Source organism: Camelus dromedarius, chromosome Y (assembly GCF_036321535.1).
Source record: "Camelus dromedarius isolate mCamDro1 chromosome Y, mCamDro1.pat, whole genome shotgun sequence".
NCBI classification, from domain to species: Eukaryota; Metazoa; Chordata; class Mammalia; order Artiodactyla; family Camelidae; genus Camelus; species Camelus dromedarius.
The window spans coordinates 17425398-17439789 of NC_087473.1; positions in this window are offsets into that span (position 1 = coordinate 17425398).

Below are 14392 nucleotides of genomic sequence, written 5' to 3' on the forward strand. Positions count from 1 at the left end.
GTTTCTAAGAACAGATTAGAGCTTTAACTTTTTAAACTGACATAGTTATCAAAGGAATAAAGCCAACCCCAAAATAAGAATCGACAGAACGCGGTAATCCAGTCATAAAGGACAGTCAAATGGGCTTAACACATACTCAAGAAGTCAGTCATTTAACTGATCAATAAAAAATAGTTCATTTGTGTCCCTTTTTTTTTTTTTTTTTTTTTGGATTCCTCATATCAGTGACATCATACAGCATTTTTCTGAGAAATAAATGTTTTAACAGAGGGAAAGAAATGACAGATAAACGCTGGGTGTTCCGTGAACCCGCGCGGGTGGTCCAGCAGGTGGCGCGCTGTGTCAGGAGAGACGGCAAACGTGAGGTGGGAGAGAAAGGGAGGGATGGATGGTACCCGGTGTGATACAGGCAGGGCTGTGTCGACAGGAAAGTCAACCCTGGGGACGAAGTCCCCGTCAGTCTTCCCAAACGTTCCAGTAAGGCGCTCATCACCATCCTGCCTACGGAGCCTCATGGCACTTAAATTTATTTCAAAGAAGAAGATTCTCTGGGTTTTGCAGAATCCCTTCCAGCTCAAGAAGCCCCCCTTTTTTGTTGTTGTTCCATCTCCCAGAGGAAACAGAAGCAAAAACCCAACCTAGATTTCACTCTCCATGAATGGCAAAAATAGAACTTTTGACAAGAAGATATGAACATCGATTTTCTTAATATCCTTGGATTCCCAGTACAGCCTCTGAATTTCTTTTTTTTTTTTCAATCTCCCAAATATTACAGTGGGAATTTGAGACATCTCACTGGAGAATTATTATTGTATTTGGTTCTTATAAAGTCGGCTCTAGGAAAAGATGACAATTATTCCAAAACGATGAGCAGAGGAATGTACACAAATATCTCATTGTCAAATGGTTCTTGAAAGAAGTGAATTATGTGATGTGAAACCGTCCAATGGGACATAGGGGTTTTGCATCATATGGAAGACCATGTTCTGTCCTAGCTCTAAAGCCTTGTTTCTATAACATTTTTCATCGCAAAATTCATTGGAAATTATGTTTTACTGTTGAGCTTTTTGCCTGGCACCATGAAAGTATTGTCTACTGTGTCAGAATAGCTTGACACTCATGGTCCCTTATTTTTACAGCTGAAGAGACTCACATCCTGAATCGCTAAGTGATTTGGATCCAAAACCTCTCTCTCTCTCTTAAAATTGGGGTACCCAAGGGGTATTTGTTTAGTGATTTTTACGGATCTGCTTTCCTGCTGGCTTCTGGGATGCACTCACACAGAAGACAGCTTACCGTTGGTCTGAGAAAGCAAACAGCAGGAGCCAGGAAGCAGATGCAGTTTCAAACTGTGTTTTGCACGGTGCAGGATCGGACGATGGAATAAAATGGGTGCACGGGGGTGCACCTTGGCCAGGAGCTGCCCAGGAAACAGTGACCGGCCGATCAGAGCTGAATCCTGCAGGGCGCTGAAGAGCCCATCGTGCTAATGTTTAGAGGCGGGGGGCACAAAGTGTGTAGACAGGAGGGCAGTCACCGGCAGGTCAGGACTTTTCTGAGAACTGAAGGGAGCCCGGGAGGACCACCGGAATGCAGACGAAGTAGGTGGATTGAAAGGTGAAGCCAGATCTATGACCTTGTGGATCTGGGAGAGATTGATCGCTTTCTGTCAAATCACAGGGAAATTATCAGGTTAAACCGAATGGTGACATGAGGCTTTGATCAAAAAAGCTCCATCAAGCTTGGCACAGGGCAGAAGGTGAGTGGGGAGGGTAAGGCAGGCTGGGAAGACATCAGTTTAAAGCCAAAAAGGCAGTAGTCCCTGGGGGAGGGGAAGCGGCTCGCTTGAAATAATATAGAAGAGAAAAGATGGCTTCTTTTTTTATTTTTAATTGAAGTACAGTCAGTTACAATGTGTCAATCTCTGGTGTACAGCACAGTGTCCCAGTCATGCATATGTATACATATATTCGTTTTCAAATTCTTTTTCATTAAAGTTTATTGATAATGATAATATATATATATATATGTATATATCGATATATATCTTTCATTAAAGATATTGAACATAGTTCCCTGTGCTATACAAAGAAAACTTTTGTTAAATCTATTTTTATATATAGTGGCTAACATTTGCAAATGTCAAACTCCCAAATGTATCCCCTCCCACCCCTTTTCCCCTGGTACCATAAGATTGTTCACTATGTCTGCGAGTCTGTTTCTCTTTTGTAGATGAGTTCATAGTGTCTTTTTTGTCTTTTTTTTTTTTTTTTAGATTCCACATATAAGTGATCTCATAAGGCATTTTTCTTTCTCTTTCTGGCTTACTTCACTTGGAATGAGAATCTCCAGGTCCATCCATGCTGCTGCAAATGGCATTATTTGATTCTTTTTCGTGGCTGAGTAGTATTCCACTGTATAAATATACCACAACTTCTTTATCCAGTCAAAAGATGGCTTCTGTTCGGTTGTGAGCATAGACACTCCTGGGCCTGCCCTTGGGTGGGTGAGGGACTTATGAAATAAGTCATAAGTCTACTCATTGGAAAAAAAAAACTGAGTATGCATTTTTACCAATATGAAGGGAGGAAAGGGCTCCAGAGAAGAAATCAAATGTCTGTTCTGATTTTAATTTCTTCTCTGGAGTCGTGTCCTCCCTCCCTAAGAAACCTGTGCACTGATAGTCGTGTAATCTATGACAAAGGAGGTAAGAATAGACAGTAGAGAAAAGACAGTCTCTTCTAGAAGTGGTGTTGGGAAAACCAGACCGCTACAAGGAAAAGAATGAAGTTAGGTCATTCTCGAGCACCATGTACAAAAATAAATTCAAACTGGATTAAAGACCTGAATGTAAGACCAGATACTATAAAACTCCTTGTTGCTTAAGGAGACGGATCCAAAAAATAAATTATTGATGTGATTTATATCATAGAATGTTCTGCCTATGTTTTCCTCTAGTAGTTTTATAGCAAAAGGGTACAAACAGTTCTAGAGCTTGACCACATTTCTGCATGCCAATTTTTTAACAAAATCCAGCTTAACTAATTTGAGCTGACACTGAAGACCAACTTTCCTCATTCTGCCTTTTGCAACAGCTGAAAGGAAATGCCCTTTTTCCCCCTTCACCTTTCTTCTTATCCTCCTGTGAAATACGAGCGATGACATTTGTGGTCCCCACAGAAAGATCCACTGAAATATAAATGAGAACAGAGTGTCCCTTGCCATTTCACGGGCTACACCAAGTTAAGCCTACTTATAGTCAAAATTCAGTTCTGTACGATTTTCATATAGTTAGTTTGCTTTGAGCTTGTCATTGGGATAATGAACAAGAGACTCAGAACATCAAAGGAAGGGAAGAAGACATGTAATGTTTTATTTAGTGCTGATCACCGACCAGAGTACGTTTTGATTAAAGGAGCAAAAAAAAAAAAAAAAAAAAGAATCACAATTTGCATAAGTTGGTTCCAGAATTGATTCATAGCCTCGCAAATGAATGACTCCTCTTGTTGGTCGAGAAGACCTAATGAACAATCATGTTATCGAGTGAAGACTGTGAATTATTGATTCGCACTCCACAGTAGGTCCTTCCCAGGAATCATGACAGGTACACCAACCCAGCCCCATCTAGCCCCTTCCTCTGTGTGACCTGTCTTCCACATCCAGTGGTAAAGACCCAATTGACTTTTTTCCAGCACCAAAACTCTCTTGATTTCTCCCCTAACATTTGAAAAAGAACAGCAGAACCAAAGATTCTAGGGAATGACCCAAGCGACTACTGGACCTCATCAGGGCTGCCTTTGCAAACAAGGTACCTTCCACTCAGGGGTTCACTTCTGCCAGGAGTGTGGATAATGAGCCAAGGGACACAGAAATCAAATAGAAAGTGACAGGCAACTCAAATGGTTGTGCCAGTGATGACACAGGTGTTTTGGTTCTTGCAACCCATTCCCCAGTTCTGACTGACCGCCTGGGATGATTCTCCGACAGACTGTGTTTTTCCGAAACATCTGTGACTCTCATCCTCCCCCCTGGAACCTAGGACTCCACCTGCTCCTGTGCATCCGTGTGAGTTGTCACCTCTTGCTGTGTCACAAATAACAACCAATGTGTGACTTAAGGCAGCACACTTATTATCTCACAGTTTCTGGGAGTTGGGAATCCAGGCGTGCCTCAGCTGGGTCACCGGTCTCGGGGTCCCTCGGGAGACTGACGTCACAGTGGCGGCCGTAACTGAGGCCTCATCTGAAGGTTTGACTGGGGAAGGAGCCACCGCCAAGCTCAGTCAAGCTGTAGGCAGAATTCAGTTCCTCGTGAGTTGTCGGACTGAGGGTCTCAACTGGTGTCACAGGCTTCTCGGGCTGCCATAACAAAATCCTATAGATGGGGGTGGGGTGGGGGCTTAAAGAGCAGGCCCTTTTTTGTCACTGTTCTGAAGACTGGGAAACCCAAGGTTCAGGTGTCATCAAGGTAGGGTTTTATTCTCAGTCCTCTTGTCTTGACAAGCAGGTGGCTGCCATCTCCCGGTGTGCCTCCATGACCTCTTCTTTGTGTGCATTGGTGGAGAGTGGGGAGAGAGGGAGGGAGGGGGAGGGAGGGGGAGGGAGAGAGGAGGATATGGGGGGGAGAGAGAGAGGGGAAGAGAAAGCAGGAGGGAGGGGGAGGGGGAGGGAGGGGGAGAGGGAGGAAGAGAGGGAGGGGGACAGACAGAGGGATGGGAGAAAGGGAGGGGGAGAGAGGGAGGGGGAGAGAGGGGGAGAGGGAGGAGGAGAGAGGGAGGGAGAGGAAGGGAGAGAGGGGGATGGGGAGAGGGATGGAGGGGGAGAGAAGGAGGGGAGGGAGAGAGGGGGAGGGGAAGAGAAAGGAGGTGGGGAGAGGGAGGGGGAGAGATAAAGAGAATGCTTTGGTCTCTCTTCTAAGGATGGTAACGCATCATGGTGGCCCCAGCCTCATCTAAACCTAATTATTTCCCAAAGGCTCCACCTCAAATACCTTCACTTTGGGAGTTAGGGCTTCAATATATGAATCTGGGGGAGACACAAACATTCAGCCCATAACAATTGGCCAGAGGCCACCCTAATTTCCTTACCCCATGAACATCTCCAGTATGGCTGTGTTTTTCATCAAAGTGTGTAAGTCAAGAAGGTGACAGAGAGAGGTCCAGCAGGACAGAAGTCAGAGTCTTTTATGAGCTAATCCCGAAAGTGGCATTCTGTCCCTGGAACAGCCAACACTTGACGAGGCAGCGTTACACAAAGTGGCGAATGCCCATACTTGGAGACCAGCAGGGCCTCCTGCAGAACGGCGCTTCCCCGGGGAGCTTGCCCCCGGCCCTCTGGCATCAAATATCTGGCTGTGAACAGAGTCAAAAGATGCCCACAGTTCATTTCTGTTAGCCTCGTATCTGCTATGAGACTATCTCCACAAGCCAAAAATATAATCAAAGAGCGTATAAGAATGATGGGTTCCAAACTACATACGTGTAATTCAGAGTCTGAAGACTGTTAACCAGGCCCCCATAAAAAAAAAAAAAAATGCTGCAGGAATTACAGCATCAGCCCGATTCCTTTAAACTCCTCGCCACAACCCAAAATCCGATCTGTGAAAGGTAGTAACTGATTGACTCTGCCCTTTGCCCTTTCCAGATAAACTGTGATTGTTTCAAAATACTCAGCACTTTATGAGATGTACTATTCATAATGCCAGCACAAAGAAGTCCTCCAATTTTTAACGATGACTAAAGATGCAGGAGAGAATGCCTACGTGAATTTGGGTAGGAAAACATTTACAAATTGCTACAAGAAAATGTGAAGTGTTACTTTCCCACTGTCTACTCTTGAAAGAAACATTGCTTATTCTTCTCCATGGAAAATTCCCAGTGAAGTTTGAGTCCATAACAAGAATATAACCAGATGCCCCAATTCTGAGATAATTTGAGTGATTTTAAAATAAGTACTAGGGTGACACTTTGTCTCAAATCCTCGTCCCACCATTATTCCCTGGCACATCTTTTCTTAGCTATTTTATTAGAGTGATCATTCATCCTTTTAATTAGAGAACATTTCACAACAGTTATAGCCATGTAAGCATCCCGTTACCACTTCTGCGTTCCTACATAGTGAACATGAGCATCATTCTGTCTTGCCCACGTACAGTTACTTGGAGTCTGCTTAAATGTTAAAGTTTAAAAACGTCTATTTAGAAGGGGTCATCTCAAAAAACCAACGACCAATCCAAAAATGGGCAGAAGACCTAAACAAGCAATTCACCAATGAAGAAATATGAACGATCAATAGGCACGTGAAAAAAAATGCTCAATATCACTCATTATCAGAGAAATGCAAATCAAAACTACCATGAGGCATCACCACACACCAGCCAGAATGGCCATCATTCAAAAGTCCACAAATGACAAATGCTGGAGAGGCTGTGGAGAAAAGGGAACCCTCCTACACTGCTGGTGGGAATGCAGTTTGGTGCAGCCACTGTGGAAAACAGTGTGGAGGTTCCTCAAAAGACTAGGAATAGACTTACCTTATGACCCAGGAATCCTGCTCCTGGGCATATATCCAGAAGGAACCTTAATTCAAAAAGACACCTGCACCCCAGTGTTCATAGCAGCACTATTTGCAATAGCCAAGACATGGAAATAACTTAGATGTTCATCAACAGATGACTGGATAAAGAAGATGTGGTAATATTTGTACAATGGAATACTACTTGGCCATAAAAAAGAATAAAATAATGCCATTTGCAGCAACATGGATGTCCCTGGAAAATGTCATTCTAAGTGAAGAAAGCTAGAAAGAGAAAGAAAAATCCTATGTGACATTACTTATATTTGGAATCTAAAGAATAATAATAATAAGGCAAATGAACTTATATATAAAACAGAAACAGACTCACAGACATAGAATACAAACTTGTGGTTGCCAGGGGGAGGGGAGTGGGAAGGGAGAGACTGGGAGTTCGAGATTTGCAGATACTGACGGGCACATGTAGACTAGATAAACAAGATTATACTGTGTAGCACAGGGAGATATATACAAGATCTTGTGGTGGCTCACAGCGAAAAAAAATGTGAAAATGAATGTATGTATGTTCATGTATGACTAAAAATTGTGCTGTACACCAGAAATTGACACAACATTGTAAACTGACTATAACTCAATAAAAAAAAATTTTAATTAAAAAAAGAAGGGGACATCTGTACTAAGTCATGTAATGAAGAGTGCCTCTCAGCAGGGGAGAATGAGACGATACATGTCCTCTTCTATGTCAGCATCCAAAGTGGCTTATTGTTGTGCAGGAGCACGGGAGCTGAGGTGCATCCACAGAAAACTGAGGGGGGTGGGTTTTTTTTTCCTGTAGACTGTTTCCACATTTTTTTTAATGAAGTGTAAAAGAAGTCTACTGGGTTATGAGAGATGACCAGTGAGTTGCAATTCTGCTCTAAATGCTCTATCTGGTTGTCTAGGAGTTCGGTTGCACCATGTACAATGTCTCGTCCCAGTGCCTTACCCAGCCTGGCCCAGGGTAGACTCTTCTTCTGTTGAACTGACCAGAAGCATCTGCCAGGGAAAAGAAATGTACTGGATGAGTAAGTGTTTCCCACGATTGTTACCGTCTGGTCGGAGGTTTGATGATTGTGTAATGATATAATCTAACTTGTCCGCAGTCCACGTGTAACGAGATACCAGTCAGGGAAATGCAACATTCTTTCTTCAACACGTTGAGGGAAAAAAAAAAAAAGAATTATTATCGGTAACTTCTCCTCATGATTTTCAATGAGTGAATCGGTTTTTGTTTATATTTCTAGCAAACAGACTCAAGGAACCACTGATGCCATGACGTCCTCCAAAACCCTTAAATTCCTTCACATTAAAAAAAAAAATGTTTACAGTGATGCTGTGCATTTTTGTTTCAAGTCTGAAATTCCACTAGAGTAAACTGGAGAGTCATGATGAGGTCAATGTTTCAGCCTCTCGGTAATAAGAAGAAAAGCTTCTTAACAGGCACAGATGACGTGCCAGAAACATTCCTTCTGTTTCACATCTCATCCTCATAATGTTAACATGCTGCTATTATTAACTTTTTCATTCTTCTGAGATCATAGGTACTAAGAGAGATGACCTACGTCCTACGTTAAAGTTATATGACCAATTTGAGATTGATACTCACATCGGCAGCACCCCAAAATTGTTGCTCTGTTCACTGTGGTCATTTGTTTTCTCATTACTTAGTTATTGCTTCTGGCTTCAAAGTGTAAAGAAGATGAATGATCATGACGAGTACATTTTGAGTTCCGTGGAGAAAAATTGCATTCAAATCTATGATGAATATTAATTCAAATACCAGAATTTAGAGTGACTTAAATGTCCTTTGTTTCCCAATGATGAAATGGCAACCAAAGAGTTTCCATATGTATGCAAAGGCTGAGTTGGAACCTAGAAGCTAGATCCAGTGATTAACCTTAATACCATCTTAATATCTAATATCACCTTAATGCCATTGTCACTAATCTTAAGTTATGGCAGATTTCTAAAAAAAAAAATCCAGAAGTATTTTTATAACAACGAGAAGTAACCAGAAATAACACATACCATAGAATCCATAATTATAAGATAGCTATGAATTAGAGCAATTTCAGTAGAAGCTTGCGAGTTACAGAAGATTAAATGACAAACTTGAAACTTTTCTCTTTAGCTAGACAAAGAAATAGTCGGTGTTGATCCAGGCATCAAAAAACCCAGTGACTGAGAATTTTGCTTTCTTATCAGATACTTATGCTGAAAAATACAACAGGCATCAAATGAACAGCTCAAAGTCCAGGGAAATTGTCCTTCTCAGAGAAAGAAGCAATTTCTTCGGACATATTCGCAGCTTAGGTTATACAGATGTCCCTCCTCCTTGCCAAAGAGGGTATTAGGCCCACGTTTGATGTACAATGAAATGACTACAATACTAGGAATGAGGCTGCGCTTTAGGTGCTATTGATTGAACGTTTGTGTTCCACCAAAATTCACGATAAAAACCCCAGTGTGAAAGATCTTAGGAGGCGGTGCCTCTGAGAGGTCATGAGGTCATGAGGGTGGAGCCCTCATAAATGGGATTAGTGCCCTTATGAAGGAGACCCCCAAGGAACTCCCTCGTCTCTCTCACCATGTGGAGACACAGGGAGAAGATGACTGTCTATGAACCAGGGAGAAAGGAGGGTCTTCACTAGACACAAAATCTGCTGGCACCTTAATCTTGGACTTCCAGCCTCCAGGCTGGGAGAAATAAGTTTATATTGTTTTTAAGCCAATTAGAATGTGATATTTAGTGACAGCAGCCTGAATGGACTAAGATAGTGGGGGTCATTTGAACCTATTCACCTCACGCATGTGTCTATCAATGTAAATATTTAACTCAACTCTAGCTTAATGTCCTCTTAGGTCCTCAAGTCGACGTTACAATCCCAGTGTCCACTCAGAGAGAAGCAACTTACCCAAAACCCTGAGGATAATCGACATGGTGGGGAGAGAGAATTTCTTCAAGTTCTTGGTAACTCACTCAAGGAATACTGTGAGATTCTGTACTTCAGATGAGCGGTTTGCTTGAGAACACATGGAAACGTGCTCAGCAGAAAGGTTTTGAGGTTGGAATACAAATGTTCACAGACTTTCACATCTGGGGATTGTAAATGACACTGAGAAAGACAAGAAGCCCAAACACACAGGAAAAGGCACATTAAGAGCACAGTTCATTTTGTCACCCTCTAAATAGTGCTCTTTCCTGGGCGCCAGGCAATTTAATAGTGTGGGACCCTCCTTCATTGATTATAATCCTTTTCTTCTAAATTATCTTGGGTTTGGTTGTTTTTTTGTTTTTTTTGTTTTTTTGGTTTTTACTTATTACTCATATTATCTCATCTCCCACTTCTTAGATATGGACATTCCCATGCCAAATCATCATCATCACCACCATCTTCACCACCATCATCATTATCACCACCATCCTCACCATCACTATTACTATAATCATCACCATCATCATCATCACCATCACCACCATCATCACCACCATCATCATTATCACCACCATCCTCACCATCACCATCATTATCAACACCACCATCATCATTATCACCACTATCCTCACCATCACCATCATCATCGTCACCACCATCATCATTATCACCATCATCCTCACCATCACTGTTACTATAATCACCATCATCATCACCATCATAATCATCACCATCACTATCATCACCATGACCATCATCACCATCATCATTATCACCACCGTCCTCACCATCACTATTACTATAATCATCACCATCACCATCATTATCATCACCATCACCACCATCATCATTATCACCACCATCCTCACCATCACCATCATTATCAACACCACCATCATTATTATCACCACTATCCTCACCATCACCATCATTATCATCACCATCACCACCATCATCATTATCACCACCATCCTCACCATCACCATCATTATCAACACCACCATCATCATTATCACCACCATCCTCACCATCACCATCATTATCAACACCATCATCATCATTATCACCACCATCCTCACCATCACCATCATCATCGTCACCACCATCATCATTATCACCACCACCATCATCATTATCACCACCATCCTCACCATCACCATCATTATCAACACCATCATCATCATTATCACCACCATCCTCACCATCACCATCATCATCGTCACCACCATCATCGTCACCATCACTGTTATTATAATCACCATCATCATCACCATCATAATCATCACCATCACTATCATCACCATGACCATCATCACCATCATCATTATCACCACCATCCTCACCATCACTATTACTATAATCATCACCATCATTATCACCATCGTCTGCAAAGAAAATGGGATTCTTTAAGGGATAAAAACAGACCTTTCTTTTCCTATGTTCAAAAGGCCATAATATAAAAGATGAATAAACTTTATTTTCCTGGTGGTTACAAGAACTCCTTTTTTTATTGAAGTACAGTCAGTTTACAGTGTTGTGTCAATATCTGGTGTACAGCAGCGTGCTTCAGTCATACATGAACACACATATATCCCTTTTCATACTCTGTGTCATGGTAGGTTACTACAAGATATTGAATAGAGTTCCCTGTACTGTGCAGTAGGTCCTTGTTGTTTATCTCTTTTATATATAGTAGTTAGTATGTGCAAACCTTGATGCATAGACTCTTGAGAAAAATATCCCATAGGGGTAATCTTACATTCCAGACATGCCTTGTGGATGAATCGATGGCCAGGAGACACAGGCAGGGCTTGATTCAGGAAAGCTAGCACCCGTGAAGGCTTTGATTTTCCCTCAAATTCATATAAAACGGGACTGTCTAACTTCAGTGGAAGTTGGAATCATCTCTCGCGTGCTTTTAGTAACAGCCCCTTTTTTTTCCCTCCAGGCAATCTCAATTGTGCTCCTGCGAAAGGCATTCGAGTGGAGCCCTGAACTGCTTACTGCCAGAGCTGCAGCTCACAGGCGTCTCCCAGTTTGCTTGGCTTTGGGGGGTGGACTTAAGTCAGTCCCAGCTCTGCCGCCCTGTTCAGCCCTATTTGATGGGTGCGAGATGGACTGATTAATCTGCGACTTAGCCAGGTCATTGGCTCAACCCTTAGTGAGAAGGGGAAAAGGATTCGTAATTAAACATGTTAAGCAGATAAAAGCGAGAGGAATTCCAAAGGGTGGGCAGGTGATTCCAGGTAGAAAAAGAAACATTTTCTGGTACGTAAACTAACCTTAACTTTTCTTACTCATCGCTGAGACTCTGCAACTCATCCTTGGAGCTTTTCCAAATGGAATTCCAAGTAAGTCTTAATGATTTTGTAATGCAGCTTAGTGAGAATTGAAAAGAGTTGCTTTTGTGTGTGTCTGTTTGTGTTTTGGTTTTTTTTTTTTTTCTTTTTTTAGAAATTAGAGAGAGTCTGCATAGACCACCTGGACAGGGAAGAAAATTCTAAAACTTCCTTTGAAACGCTTTGCACTCATTTTGCTGGTCAGTACGACTCAAGCCTCTGTAATCAACAGAGCAATCTCCTTTCCACCTTCAGACCTTATAAAGACAAGTGATGGTGAGATTATAAAATTGTTTTTAACATCCTCTGGAGGAGGAGTAGGGAAGGGTTATGCAGACTAACATCCACTCTACCAACTGCTTTTACAAATAAAGTTTTATCAGTTTACATAGCTAAGATGGCAGAGCTGAGTAGTTTGCACATAAAGCCAAAAATATTTACTACCTAACCAGTGGGGGGAATAATTGCTGTTCAGATGAAGGCAGTGCCAGTGTTTTGCTTTCAGCAGCGTTGGCCAAATGCTACGGTCCAAAATGATGCTAGTACTTCCTGCTCCAACAGAATTTTGGTCTGAGGGACAAAGGCTTGAAAAATTAATAAATTAATTTATCCGGAGTCTTTTTTTTCTGGAACTCAGAATTTCAGACATTACCTTGAGAAAGGGAAGAGTTAAGTTTTACTTAAACACAACACAACAGCGACTCAAAGACCCCATTTCATAATCATCCGATGAACCCAGAATTCAATGACCGTGGAAGTAGTTCCGAGTGGTCACATGACGTCTGTCGGCAAGTCTAACCGCAGCTGGGTCAAATACGGCAGTTCAGCTGTCCCCTAAAATGTTGTAAAAAATACAGGAAAGAGCAAAACAGATCCTTGAAATCACTCCTCATGCCTTTGCCCTCAAAACCTGATTTTTCCCCAAGCCCTCCTGAATCACTCATCACTCACGTCCTTAGACAGTATTTAAACTGTATAAATGTTCTCGGATCTTTTTGGTCCAAAAAGTAGTCATGTTCTGGTTATATGCGCATGTTAGTTTACAGTAGCTGAAGCCTCAAAAGTCATTTGTTTGGCTACATTTTGATAAGATTTCCCTTAATGGTAGTATTCAGATTTTGTTGTACGTTTAAATCTGCATTGTATACACTTGGTGTCTTTTTTTTAATTACAGCAATCCTTAAAGTTAATCTTCATTTACTCACGAAAGAAAGTTGTCCGCATTTTTAAGTTTCCTAAGCGGAGCATTGCAGCTTAATTTATTTGACTGGAAAATTACCCTAGCACAATTATTACCTTTCATTTATTTCTTGTCACATTTGTTCTAATCTTTGTGTCCTAATGGGTATTTTATATTGAATGTTAATTGTACTGAGTAGAGGCTCTTAATTCTTTTTAACAGTCTTCTTATAAATGTATAGCGATAGTAAGTAATCGGGTAATGAAACTGAATTACGTTCAGAGATACAGAACCAAGACATTCATTCACGTTTAAAGGCAACAAAGCAGGAATATTTTAAAAATAAGTATTTCTAAGTAAAGCTGACTCCAACCCAGTTGTCAAGTCTATGTAACACATGTACACAAGTTTAAAATATTTATCATGCGTGGTACTCGACATTCAGAAACAATATGCAAACTCCATCTATGGCTAAGAGCTTAATCAGCATATTTATCTCTAGGGTTATTCCTTAACCAAAAGTAGGTGGCCTTTTAGAAAAATGCCCAAATGCACATACATCTAAAAAATGTGCACACTCATGGCTTTCAGATAGAGTTTTGGTTCGACAGTCTAATAGGAATGGCACAAAACCTGAGATCAAGAAACTTTAATTAAAGATGGAAATTGAAGGGTACTGTCGGTTCTCCATCATGTCGTGAAGTCTCCTTTCTCTTTGTGGAACAGTCCTAGGAGATTTCTTTTCAAAACATTATAGGAGGTAGTGAAACCACAAATGTCAGTGGAGGAACCCCGGGGCCAGCAGTGGCGGAGCTGTCAGTATCTCTAAGCCCAGAGAAAGAAAGAAATAAACAGCAAGGTTGTGAGCTGGCTCGGCGGAGCTGTGATGTGAGCTTCTGAAAAACCATTGCTAGCCCACCTCACCCATTTTAGAATCACGAATTCCACTGGAATGACCTCCTGGCTTCCACCTCTCACAGGAGACCCGTGATGTTATCCATACAATTTAGCCAGAAGCGAGAGAGCAGAATAGACAATGGGTCTGAACAGGCAAGTGAAAGATATTTGTCATACTTTTGGTATTTCTCAGAGATGAACCCAACCCTAACATGTCTCAGACATTCGTGAGACCCTGTCCTTTGATCCAAGGATCATTATTCTTGGTGTGACCTATATTCAGAGTTCCCACCGCTCTTTCTGGAGATGCCCTGGGGAGTGAGAAAGTGCCCAGTTCCCACCAGTGAACAGTTGAATTACTTGTACTGGGGGGCTTCTGGGTAAAGGCTGGAGGAGATAGCCTCTCTCCTGAACATGACTGTGTGTATGGTGTATGGATCGTGGCCTTCTGTGACGTGTGGTATGACG